Source organism: Episyrphus balteatus, chromosome 3 (assembly GCF_945859705.1).
Source record: "Episyrphus balteatus chromosome 3, idEpiBalt1.1, whole genome shotgun sequence".
NCBI lineage: Eukaryota > Metazoa > Arthropoda > Insecta > Diptera > Syrphidae > Episyrphus > Episyrphus balteatus.
This window is the reverse complement of record NC_079136.1, coordinates 46091241-46105046: the sequence shown is the minus strand read 5'-3', so window position 1 is coordinate 46105046 and position 13806 is coordinate 46091241. Positions and strand designations below refer to the sequence as shown.

General features: G+C 31.8%; 1 protein-coding gene across 3 annotated transcripts in view; it reads right to left on the bottom strand.

Annotated features, from left to right (window-relative positions):
* LOC129913187 (uncharacterized) overlaps positions 1-13806 on the bottom strand; it is a 542292-nt gene that overhangs the window by 89252 nt on the left and 439234 nt on the right. The gene's annotated exons all lie outside the window — the stretch shown is intronic.

Here is a 13806-nt window from a genome sequence, read left to right as displayed (position 1 = left end):
GATTTTAAGGATGAAAATATATAGTATATATATATGATATTCAAGAGATGAAAATTTAATGAAAGAAGGATAAAAGGAATCAGATTCATTTATTTTTTTTTTCTGTGTTGATTTATTTATTTAAATTGTAGAAATCAATACAAAATTTTGTAGGAATTCAAAATGGAATTCATTTATGAATCATGATGATGATGATGATGATGATTTTATTAATGAATTTGTGCAAAGAAGAGGAATTATTTAATATGTTTGTTGTTAATAAATTGAATGAATATATTTGTATAGATAGGTAATGTTGTAGAAATGCATTTTCATTCATTTGGAATTTACATTTGCATATAATAAAAAATGTAACAAGAGGAATATCAAATATTTTTATGTAAATTCAAGAAATACCTTGAGATATTTTGAAATATATATGAATTGAAAAATGAATGCCTGCTTTTCAAAATACATCATAGGTTTGTAAATAAGATTATTTGATAAATTTAACTTCTAACTTAACCTAATGCTTTATTGATTTGTTTTATAATAAGAACACAAACAATTGCCATAAGTTTTATATGGATGATTGTTTTCTCTACTTTTCTAAATGTGGTTACTTTGCCATGTTTCAGATTTACTCAACAAAGCAAAGTAAAAACCAGCTTAGAAGAACAAAAGTTGTCAATTTTGTTAATTGCTCAATGTTTTTGATTTCTAAATTTTCTTCTTGACTACTAATATTTTTCTTCATGGCTTGAATTTAATCTTGTACAAACATACTGCTTTGTTAATTTGATGGTATTTTAGTTACGTTATGACAAGTAACTTTTTGAAATTTTTTATTATTTAAGCTTCATATTACATACTTTAGGAGACTTTACCTTACCGGTGTCCCTTTAAATTGCTATCTAAATTTATTTGTTTGTTGCAAAACACTGTACAGTGTACACATATTCGGAAATTTTCCAGAGAAGATTATTCGAGTGACAAATCGTATAATTTTCTGGTGACTGTGGCGTATGCGTAACATTTTTTTTTTATAAAATAGGTAACGATGATTTCCTGATGTGAGTTTAGTGAAAAAATAACTACTACAGTGAAATAAGGTTTCTTCAGTATAAAAATTATTTTAAACAAGGCTTTTGTTACTTCTTGAAGTCTAAGATTTTAAAATATAAATTGGTTTTTTTCCTCTCCCGCACTTCTCCCCCATCCACATCCTGAAATTTCAAAACGAGTTAGTGCAACTTCCATAGGTTTTATAAAAAAGTGTTTAATCATAAAGTATTTAACCTTGAAATTTTGAAAATTTATATTTTAAAAAGTTGATGCTCTTTAGTAGACAATGGCCCATATTCATAGACACTGTCTAAACTGCTTTAAAGAAAGACTGGAGTCTATCCTATTTAATTTACATTGGATAAACCCCAATCTAAGATAAACTGGAATCTAAATACGACTATGAATATGCCCTAATGTTTCTGAAACTCATTATTTTTAGTTTTAACATCAAATATGTAATCAAAGCCGTAAGTCGTAAAGTTCAAAATACTTAATAATTTGTAGTCCATTTTTCATTTTCCATTCTACTTTTTTTTTAATTTTTTCATTTACTGTTGGTTGGAATGAAGATGAAGAACAGGGTTTTAAAAAATGATTTTTTTTTTTTCAATATATTTGTTTTCCATTATAAATTAAAAGAAACAAATATTTGTACTAAGTTTTTAAAAAAAATATTTATTTTAAATGAAAAAATAATTGCATTAAAAAAATATCTATTATAACTGAACATACTGTAGCCAAGAGAAATAAATATAATATAAACAAAAAAAAAATGTTATCTCTTTATGAAGAGAGTTGTTAAATATCTTAAGAGCTTGCCAGTATAAGTATTATATAAGTATTGTATAAGAATAAAAACGCAGACTTCGAGTTCAGTTGAAAATTGATATTCAGTGAAGTCAGACGCGTAATAAAGATCGAGTTAAATATATAAAAAATTGTGTTTCTTTTCCCTAATGAAAGTCTAAAGTTACCTTACAGTAAATCAGAAGTGGGATAAAGATCCACCCCATCGCGAAAATATTTGTTTAGTTAATATTTATACTCCATCGAAAAAAAAAAGAAAGAAAACGAACGAACGAGAATATACATACATATATGTACATCAAGTGACGCTATCCTACCCAAGCAAAAAAAAAAAAAGATAGAAAACGAACGAACGAGAATATACATATATATATGTACATCAAGTGACGCTAACCTACCCAAGCGAAAAAAAAAAAGAAGAAGAATAACGAAAAGAAACTATATTGACGAGTGTTTGTCCATCGCAATAGAAAAAAAATAAAGACGAGTGTTAGCCCATCGCGAAAAAAAAAATAAAATAAAATATATACAAACGAGTGCTATCCCATCGCGAAAAAAAAAAAAAAAACTTATAAAACAACACATAAAAGATGAATACACACGACGACATCGCGAAAATACATGGGTGCAATGTCGCTCAACTGAAGGCATGGCTGAAAAAGCTGAATCAAAAAACATCTGGCACCAAAAGTGAGCTTGTATTGAGGTTGCTGTCTATACCCGATCGTGGTGAATACCCCGTTGCAGTAGCTCACACACATGAAGTTGATGGAAATGAATCCGATGAGAGTGAAGACAACAGAAATGATGAACACCTAAAGAAAAAAACTACAAACGAAGAGACTGATGAACGAACAGAAGAGTGTGATGATGATGATGATGATGAGGGTGAAGCAAATGAGGGACATACACATGAAAAAGAGCTGCTAATGAAAGAACGAGAGATAAAAAACTTAAAACGAGAGGTCGAACTGTATAAAAAAGAGGTTTCGTTACTCAAACGAGAAAATGAACTGCTGCAAAAGGAAAACACACCGTCTGACAAAAAAAAAGACCATCTCGACAGTGGCATAAAAGAATTGCTACCCGACTTCAGTGGAGAAGGTTTTGCCCACTGGGAGATGCAACTTCGTAATTTAATAATGGCGTATAAACTTGACGACAATTGTAGTAGAATTTTAATTTCACATCGATTGAAAGGAAATGCTCTAAAATGGTTCCACTCGAGGCATGACATCATGCAGATAACAACTGAGGAGTTGCTCAAAGAGATGAGCAAAATATTTAAAACTAAAGAGAGCCGCCTGTATATGAAGAGAGAGTATGAATCCAGAAAATGGCAAAATAATGAGAGTTTCCAACAATATCTGCACGATAAAACGATTGGTGCCAACAAATTGTGTCTCGATGATGAAGAACTGCTTGAAGACCTCATCGATGGTATACCAGACGTCCATCTAAAGACACAAGCAAGAATGCAGTGCTTTAACACCATTAATGAGCTTTCACAGGCATTCAGTAAAATTCAGTTGCCTAAAACCAAAATAATGCCGAGTACAATTGCCGTCCCTTCAACATCACGACGACCAACCACTGCAGAGGCTAAGCCAATACGATGCTTCAATTGTAATTCGCTAGGACACATAGCAACGGAATGCCGCAAACCGAAAAGACCATCAGGATCCTGTCACATTTGTGCGGAAATGGGCCATCTTGCTGCTACATGCCCAAAGAGGAACGCTTTGGTTGTCCATCATGTCAACCACTATGAAGATGACGACGATGATTATGTAAGAAAAATTATTTATAATTTTAAGATTAATCATTTAACCTATAAAATATTAGTAGGAACCCTTTTAGATACTGGCAGCTCGATTAGTATAATACAAGAACAGTTCGTTCCAAAAATTTTTATACAAAAATGTAATCAAAGCTGTAAAAATTTAAAAGTTATGGGTATAAATAAAAGTTTATTAAAAATAATTGGTTGTGTTACAGTAGTTATTATTTATGAAGAAGAGGAAATTAAATTAAATATGTTTGTGGTAGACGATAATACGATGAGAATCGCTGCTATATTAGGAAGAGATTTTTTGAAATCTGCAAATTTAAGATTGCAGAAAAATAAAGAAATTGTAAGTAAAAATGAAAATGAAAACGATTATAAAATTGAAAGTAAAAACGAAATTAAAATTGAAAGTAAAAATGAAAGTAAAAATGAAAGTAAAAAGGAAAGTAAAAATGAAAGTAAAAATGAAAGTAAAAATGATTTCCAAAACGAATGTAACACTCTAATGAGCATAGAAATAGAAGAAAATATAAATGAAATCGATTTATCTGATAGTAAAAAATTGTCTTTTGATGAAAAGAACGAGTTTTATGAATTATATAAAGATTATGTGTACTGCAAACGTCCCGAATTTCCTGAAACCGACTATGAAATTAAACTTAGATTAACAGATGAAAAGCCTTTCCATTGTCCACCCCGAAGATTGTCATATTTAGAAAAAGCACAAGTGCAAGGTATATTAGACGAGTTAGTAAAATCAGGTGTAATCAGAAAAAGTAAGTCAGAGTATGCCTCTCCTATAGTATTAGTTAGAAAGAAAACTGGTGATATACGACTCTGTGTCGATTATAGGACACTTAATAAAATGACTTTGAAAGACAGTTATCCGTTGCCTTTGATTGATGATCTATTGGATAGATTGGCGAACAAGCAGATATTCTCACTTTTAGATTTGAAAAGTGCATTCTATCATGTGAGAATGGAAAAAGAATCGATTAAGTATACTTCGTTTGTGACTCCGTTAGGGCAATATGAGTTTCTGAAAATGCCATTTGGGCTTAGGAATGCTCCTTCCACATTTCAGCGGTTTATCAATGAAGTGTTTGAGGATCTCATCCGAGAAGGAAAAATAGCAATCTATTTAGACGATATCATGATTGCTACAGAAACAGTTGCAGAACACTTACAAATTTTAAGAGAGGTTTTTAAGAAATTAATACAAAATAAATTAGAGTTGAGGCAAGACAAATGTCGATTTTTAAAATCAGAAATCCAATATTTAGGATATGTAATATCAAAGGAAGGGATACAACCAGATAAGAAGGGATTAGAATCGGTAAAGAGTTTTCCCATACCAAAGAACGCGAAAGAGGTGCATAGTTTCCTAGGTTTGTGTTCATATTTTAGGAGATTTATTAAAGGGTTTTCCTTATTAGCCGAGCCGTTGTATAAACTAATTAGAAAGAATGTTACTTTTAAATTTGAAGCGAATGAGATTAGGGCATTTGAAACTTTACAAGCTAAGTTACTTGAGTCACCAATATTAGCTATATATGACCCGCGAGATGAGACAGAGTTACATTGTGATGCAAGCTCATTGGGATTCGGAGCGATACTCCTACAAAAGAAAAATGACGGAATGTTTCACCCGATTTTTTATTTTTCCAAAAGAACGACTGAAACTGAAGCCAAATATCATAGTTTTGAGTTGGAGACTCTTGCTATTATCTATGCGTTAAGGCGATTCAGAATTTACCTGCACGGCCTGAGATTTAAGATCGTCACAGATTGTAATTCTTTGACACTCACGTTGAATAAGAAAGATATAAACCCGAGGATTGCTAGGTGGGCATTAGAGTTAGAAAACTATGATAAAATTTTGGAACACAGGAGTGGGAACAGAATGCAACATGTGGATGCGCTCAGTCGCATTTGCAATATATTGGTTCTTGAAGATAACACTTTTGAACAAACTTTGTCGATTTGTCAAAACAAAGATGAGTGCATACAAAAGATTAAAGAGCGGTTGCAAAATGAAGAAGATAGTAGGTATGAGTTACGAAATGGTTTAGTATATAGGAAAGTTGGTCAAAATATCTTGTTTTTCGTCCCTAGTAGTATGGAGGGAAATATATTGCGGAAATATCACGATGAAATGGGGCATGTAGGTAGTGAAAAAGTACTAGACAATATCATGAAATCATATTGGTTTCCTAGTATACGGAAAAAGATTCAAGACCATATCAGCAACTGTCTGAAATGTATAGTATTTTCGGCAAAGACTGGCAAACACGAAGGGTTTTTGCATAGTATACCTAAAGGCGATATTCCATTTGAAACGGTTCACATTGATCATTTTGGTCCAGTGACCCTTAAGGCATCAAAAAAGAAGTATGTATTTTTGGTTGTGGATGCCTTCTCAAAGTTCACCAAATTATATGCGGTGCGATCCACGGGTACAAATGAAGTTTTGACGTGTATGAAAGCTTACTTTTCCTCATACAGTAGGCCTAAAGTAATAGTATCGGATCGAGGAAGTGCGTTTACTTCAGCTGCTTTTGATGAATTCCTAAAAAATAATAACGTTAAGCACGTTAAAATCGCCACAGCTTCACCCCAAGCTAATGGACAAGTGGAGCGTGTAAATAGGAGTTTAGCTCCTATGCTAGCCAAAATCTCCAGTGGTGGTACGGAATTTACATTAGATAAAATTCTTCCTAAAATTGAATTTGCAATGAATAACACTTTTCATAAAAGTACTGGCACATGTGCAAGTGAATTGCTTTTTGGGGTAAAACAGAGAGGGGAAGTAATAGATGAGTTAAGGGAAAAGTTGGAAGAAGTTAATGAGAACGATAAAGTTAGAGACTTGGTAGAAATAAGAAAGAAGGCGTCAGAAAGAATTGTGAAACAACAAAACTATAATAAGCAAGTTAAGGATAGGAATAGGGTTAGTAAAAAGTATGAAGTCGGAGATTATGTAATGTTAAAAAACTTTGTAAGTCAACCGGGAATATGTAAAAAAATTATTCCCAAATTTAAGGGACCGTATGAAGTACAGCAGGTGCTACCGAACGATAGGTATCTAGTAAAAGATGTAGAAGGATTCCAGTTGACTCAGATACCATATACGGGGATATGGGAAGTCGCTAATATGAAACCATATATAAATTTCGGTGAAAAGGGTCAATCGGGACGATTGCAAATCAGGACGGCCGAATTGTAGCCAAGAGAAATAAATATAATATAAACAAAAAAAAAATGTTATCTCTTTATGAAGAGAGTTGTTAAATATCTTAAGAGCTTGCCAGTATAAGTATTATATAAGTATTGTATAAGAATAAAAACGCAGACTTCGAGTTCAGTTGAAAATTGATATTCAGTGAAGTCAGACGCGTAATAAAGATCGAGTTAAATATATAAAAAATTGTGTTTCTTTTCCCTAATGAAAGTCTAAAGTTACCTTACAATACTTTCCATTGTTATTGCAAATGAAAAAAAAAATTGCATTAAAAATAAAATATTTTTACAATTAAAAATATAAAGTTATTGCAAAAACGAATTTTCTGCATTGAAAAATAAATTTAATGCAAAATGTGTGGATTAATTTTTTTTAATAATCGACGAATTTCTTACAATTTAGAGTGTTATGCCTTAAATTAACTTCAATATTAAAGTTAAAATAAGTAATGTGTTAAAATTATAAGAAATTCGATTTAATACACATTTTGCAACAATAATTTTATTTTCAACTCAATTTTTTTTAATTTGTAATAACAGTTTTTTTTTTCAATGAAATTTTTTTTATTTGCAAAAAAAATGTACGTACCAATGATTCCTTAAAGTAGTGATTTACTAAAATATAGAGACCACCAAAGATTTCATAAATCTCGAACTGAATTTATATTTTAGTTGATTTTAAAAAGTTGGTTCCTGATATATTTTGTAATGGTGTCTCAATTGGAGCCTTAATATTTCAGAAATCTTTTTACTCCAAGATGATCTACTTTTTTATTGAATTTTTTTTATTTTTTTTTTATAATTAACGCGCACTAAAGGGAGTTAAATACTCTTAATATGTTAAACACAGTGCGAGCTTCAGGAAAATAGGGAGGGATTTAAAAGGAGAAACCGATGCACATTAGTTTTAAAGCTCTGGACATTAAAATGGCAGGGAAAAACAGAGGCGGGTAATATATTCCACATTCGTGTGGTGCGGCTAAAGAAAGAATCTCTGTATTTGACATTACGTCCGAAGTTGGGCTCAAGGGTAAACTGATGAGCATTCCTAGAAGCGCGAGTATTACGGTTAAATTTTTTCAGGGGAGGAATGCAACAAGCTATTTCATCTGAACATTGTTTATAAAAATAGCGATAAAACAAGGAAAAACATGACACATTACGTCGGTGGTCTAGGGACGCAATTGTCTCAGTTATCGATCTATCATCTATCATTTTGAAAGCACGTTTTTGTATTCTGTCCAAGAAACTCAAATACGTTATCGGAGCACCTGCCCAGATGTGACAATTGTATTCAAGTTTTGGTCGAATGTAAGCTTTATAGATTACAGCTAGATCAGAAGATGAGAAGAATTTCTTGCATCTTCGGAGAAAACCTAAACATTTCGCAGCGTTTTTGGCGACATCGAATATTGTGTTGGTTCCACAGAAGGTGGTTTGTTACACTCATACCGAGAATGGAAAGTTTCTCAGTTTCCTCGATGCAAGTGCCACTCATTGATAGTGGCATGGGTGGAAGGTTCCGTTTTAATGATAGTAAGCAGCATTGTGTTTTTTGATGCATTAAATTCTACACGTTTTTTTATTCCCCATTGAACAATGCTGTCAAGATCAGAATTTAATGAGCTTATCATATTTTGTCGTTGAAGTTCCACATCCGAAGGACATGGGTGTGAATCTTCAAACGAATATGAAAAGCTGAGGGTACTATGATCTGCGAAACAATTTAATGGATTAGAAGTTTCAGAGAGCAAATCATTAATGAAAATGAGAAAGAGAGTCGGAGACAAAACGGAGCCCTGGGGCACACCAGCTTTTTTTGTGGGTTTCAGACTTGAAACCATCCAATACGACTTGTATTTACCACTTTTTTTTACCAAAAATAACAATTTTCAAAGGGAATACATTGAAACTTTTCATGCTGCCGACACTCAGAGGTAAGAAATAAATCGAATCTTGAAAACGAAGAAAGAAAATAGTCAAATAAAAGTTACTTTAACTTGTATCTGAAAAAAATGAAAAAAATAAGCATAGCTGATTTGAAAAATCTATTCAAGGCAAAACCTTTAAATCTTGTTTAATTTTCGTACTGAAAAAGGAGAAATAATACAAAGTTCTTGTCTTTTTATAATTGAGTTGTCTCATTGTTATAAATCGCCTTCAAATCAAAAATCACTTAATTTCCCATGATCCTTATACGATTTTAAATAAATAATTCAAAGACGACCCACACAAAGTCTACATACACGTCTCCAAACCAAAAAAAATACAAATTGGCCATCTTATTTTTTGTATGACTGTGATGTGTAACACCAAAAGGTCTTAATTAAATTATCCTGATTGAGTCCTTTTACCATAAGATTTGAACTTTAACTTTGAGTAAAAGTCATGTCAATCAGTGTTTACGTAGCTGTCAAGTGCAAAAATGTCAACTATAAAGAAGGGGATGAATGATGACCACAAAATACGAGCAATACGATTAAGTTGGAAGAGTATTAATTAAACGGTGTAGGCTCAAGAGGTTTTTTTTTAGGAATAAAAGCCACTTTGTTATGGAGATAAAAGGGCTACAAGAACTCTGCCAATTCTGATAGTGTACAGAACACCCACAAGCCGAAATGCCATTTGGCAAGATTAAATGGAATTGCTAAAAATACTCATAGGAATGTGTATTCCTCTGCAAGGACTACAAGTTAATTTATTTCCAAGTTATTTTTAGGGACAACACTATTTCGAAGGTATGCGAATTCAAAAAGTCCTTGGACTTGGTTGGTTATTCGGTTGTTCAGTCAGTCACTCACTCAGTCAGGATTGTATTCTTCCTTTAAAGTTGGTTTGTGCGTTTCAACCAGCAACGGAAATTTGCAATATATTATTGAAGCTTCAAGCAGACATTTCGAGGCAATTTTTGTAAGAAAGAAATAAAACCAAAATAAGTTTGTTCCCTGTCTGCTGTCCAAACTGAATGTTAAACTCAATGCAAATCCAACATTACCCTTTTTAACTATTAAACCAACAAACTATATGCGGTTTTTTTTTAGAGGTAAATGGATTTCTTCGTTACATGTAGGTAGTTTCTCACTTAAATATCCATTAATGTATATTATATGCGAGCAACTATTACCACCGCACATAGTTTTCTATTCTGTGTTCTGTTCTGTTCCGTTGTGTTATGTTCACTCAAGGACTTGAGTTGATTTACTTTTGCTGCCACATAGAGGATAAGCTATAGAACGGTATAAAGAGTAGGAGTAAGTTCTTATATATCTATAAGTTGAGGAGGTAAAAAGCTTGTCGTCATTTTGAACCGACCGACACGACGACCCCGAACCACTTCAGCTAACCTAGAATACACACCTCCGCCCCTACCTCCCCTACCTCCTTTTCTCTCTTTTCACAATTTTCTTCCTTATCTCCTCATTCTCTCTCCAACTAACAAAACAATCCTTGGATAAATTATTCAAAGTTTTTTATTGATCCGATCCGAGACTATAATGTAAGTTGGTGGAATTAGAATAGGGTAGGGTAAAGAGGGGCTTTTGTCCACCTTTATCCAGCATGTTTGAAGTTGAAGCAAGAGTGGCACACGAGTGGAAGGTTCACTTTCATTTAATTATTTACAAGTAAAATAAAGGTTCATTGTAATGTACCTATACCAACTCGAGAATGAATGAATGACATTGGTGGTGTTTGCAAACTGGGGGGTAATGGGGGAATATAAAAATGGATCTAATACAAGTATATTATACCACTATACACTCTCCGTGTTGTACTTTCATGAACATAATGTATCGAATTTTAGTAGAATGTGTCTTATTTTGGTCGTTTTGTCTATTAAAGGTGGTCTTGTGTGTTTCTTTGGATTTTGTGTTGTGGTTTCATTTGACAGTTCTGGTAAATCTTGATTAAAAGAGTCGATATAGTTGTTGTTTTTTTTTTTTTTTTTGGTTTTGTTTTATTTTTAAGGAAAACATGGGTTTAAATAAGTTGTTTTATAGTAAATTTAAGATTTAATATTGTAAATTCTTAAGAAATTGGAAGGGGAAAAACATAAATTTTAAGACCCTTTTGGTCAAAGTTTAAGAGAAGCTAGTTAAGTATTAATAGGGGTATAGGTAATTTATCGTATAAATGTTTTAGGCTATGAATTCTATTTATTGTTACCTTTAACTGTAAATAGGATATTTAGAAGTAGGTACATATTTAACATTTTGTTTAATTTTTAAAATTTAATTTTATGGATTTCTAGTAAAATTTTGAAGCAAATTTCAACTCATGCGTCGTATTAAAATTAATATAAAAATAAAATTGAGATTTGAAGAAAAATTTTTAGAATTATGATAGATTGAACGAAAATGTGGATCAGAAAATATATGATTATTTTTAGTTAGCTAAATTTACTTAACAAAAGAAGATGTAATATGAATTCTTTTAAAGGTACCTAAAGGTAGTCCTTGAATTCAAGATTTGATTGATTGATTTAAGATTGATTGATTAATCACAGACTGGGAATTCATGGGTTTTTGGCCAAATTCCCGAGAATCGAAATTCCGTAAACCCAAAATTTCGAAAATCCCGAAAACCCAGAATCCCTTTAACCCAAAATCGGGATTTTTGACTTTTTGAATTTTGTGCTAGAGGAATTTTGATTTTTCGGGATTCTGGGTTTTCGGAATTTAGCATTTTCGGAATTCTGGGTTGTCAGGATTTTGGATTTTTGGGATTCTGGGTTTTCGGGATTCAAAATTTCGGGATAGTGCCCGTATCCCAAATTTAATCAACGAGTGCTGTCTTGAAATTCCTTTTAAAATGCCAAAATGCTGAGAGGAATGCTCACATTTTCATAACAGCAGTTCTTAATGCATGAAGCAAATAACCTTTTTTTAAGTACCTAGCCGTTTCTGTCTTTTAAAAACTTATATCTTGACTCCAGTTCCTCGAACATTTATTAAAGAAAATTATATGAAGAGGTTATCGCCATACTGTACTGACTTCTAAAAACAGCTTGACATTTTTTACTTGCTCTTTAGGGCAGGTATTGGTTTCGTGTAAAAAAAAAAAATAATGGAGAAGAACAAAAAAGTGGTGGTTTTCGTCATGCTGTCCGGACGGTCTGTGCGTCCGTGCGTCCATCTGTACATCGGGCTGGGGCCTAAACGGATGAATGGATTTGTTTGAAACTTGTTACAGATAATTTTTGCATAATTTGCTAGGTTTGTTTTTTTAATTTTTTTTAATATCTCCTTTTTAACACATATCTCCCATATACCGTTTTCCATGTATCGCAATTTTCTCGAAAACGGCTCTAACGATTTCGATTAAATTTGATGCACGTAATAGTCTTATAGATTCTATCAAAACTGCATTTTTAGTTTTTCTCAAAAAATTCGCAGAACGGAAATATGGCATTGGCGTTTTTTGCATAAATGAAATATTTTGAAGGATCATATATTTCATGTATTAGGTCGAAAGCAAAAGTCAACAAATTAAGTCAGAAAGAAAACTTAACATATCTAAAATCAATTCTTCTCTCGGTGCATTTTTAAAACCGACTTTGTATCTGAATTAAATTAAGAGTAAGCTGGAGTGGTAAAATAATTAAGATATCTTCCATTACTGTTGCGATTGGAAATTTTAAGTGCTTCCATAACGCCTTCAATTTCCATGTTTACCTGTCACTTAATTCTTGCACATCTCTTGTGGATTCAAATACCTAACTGCCATCCCAATCATATCAACAAAACATAATCAATTCATTTTTCAGTAAATTAAGTTTTTCACTTATCCCTCGACACAAAAAAAAATCGAAAAAAAAAAACTGATTTAGATAATGTCTCTCAAAACTCTCCAGATCAATCACTCAAATATTCCTTTTTTAAAGTTCCATTAAAAAAATTTATTCCATTCATTTTCCCAAATTCAACAAAGTACTAACATACCTCTACATACTATCAAAACTCTTAACATACTATACATCAGCTACTTAGTATTCCCAAAATACACTTTGTAAAATCAATTTTTACTTAACCATATAACACACATTGTCCCCATTGATGGTAATAATCTTATTTGCATTTAACAAAAAAAAAAAAAAATAATAAAAAAAGGAATTTGTCTGTGTTACCCAAAAAATCACCTTCTTCTTTTCATATTTTTTTACTCTCTTTTCTCTTCATTTTTATTTCATCATATTTTCTTTAAGAAAAAAAAAAATTCCAAAGACGGACAAAAAAAAAGTACACAAAATTCCATTCAAAATTTATCCCTTTTTTTTTGTGTTTGAGTATCGAGTGAAGGTTCCATTAAAAGGATGAGTTTCTTGAGAAAGAAAAAGAGTATGAATATGATGGTTACCTTTTTTTTTCTTTCTATAAAAAAAGGTACCTACTGTTGTTGTACCAAAATTTTATTCAAATTTTTACCAAAAAAAAAAAAAAAATTCATACCTACATCTTGGAAAAAGATTTCAAAGGAATATATATCAATTCTTTTTATTACCAATATCAATCATTCATTCATCCATCCTTCCTTCCTTCCTACCCATCATACCTTTTCTTTTCGTCCTTATTTATTTGCTAGGTCGTATTATGGCAGGGAAGAAGGGTAACATCCAGACAAGAAGGAAAAACTGAGGATTAAAGAATATTGCCCTTCAATTTGTCTGATTTTTTTATATTTTTGTTAAGGTGAAATTCCAATTGGAAAAATTCCTCATGTCCTTTTAAACTTTCTCACCTTGATAGACTACTGGCCATCAGTTCAGTTCAGCTTGACCCTGAATTACTAAGTTAAAAGTTCTATGAACATGATATATCACAACACGAACATGTATTGATGTCGATGTAAGGGGAAAAAAAAAAGGATACAAAAGGTACACATATCCTTTTTATTATAGGAATCAAAAAGTTTAGGTTTTTTTTTTT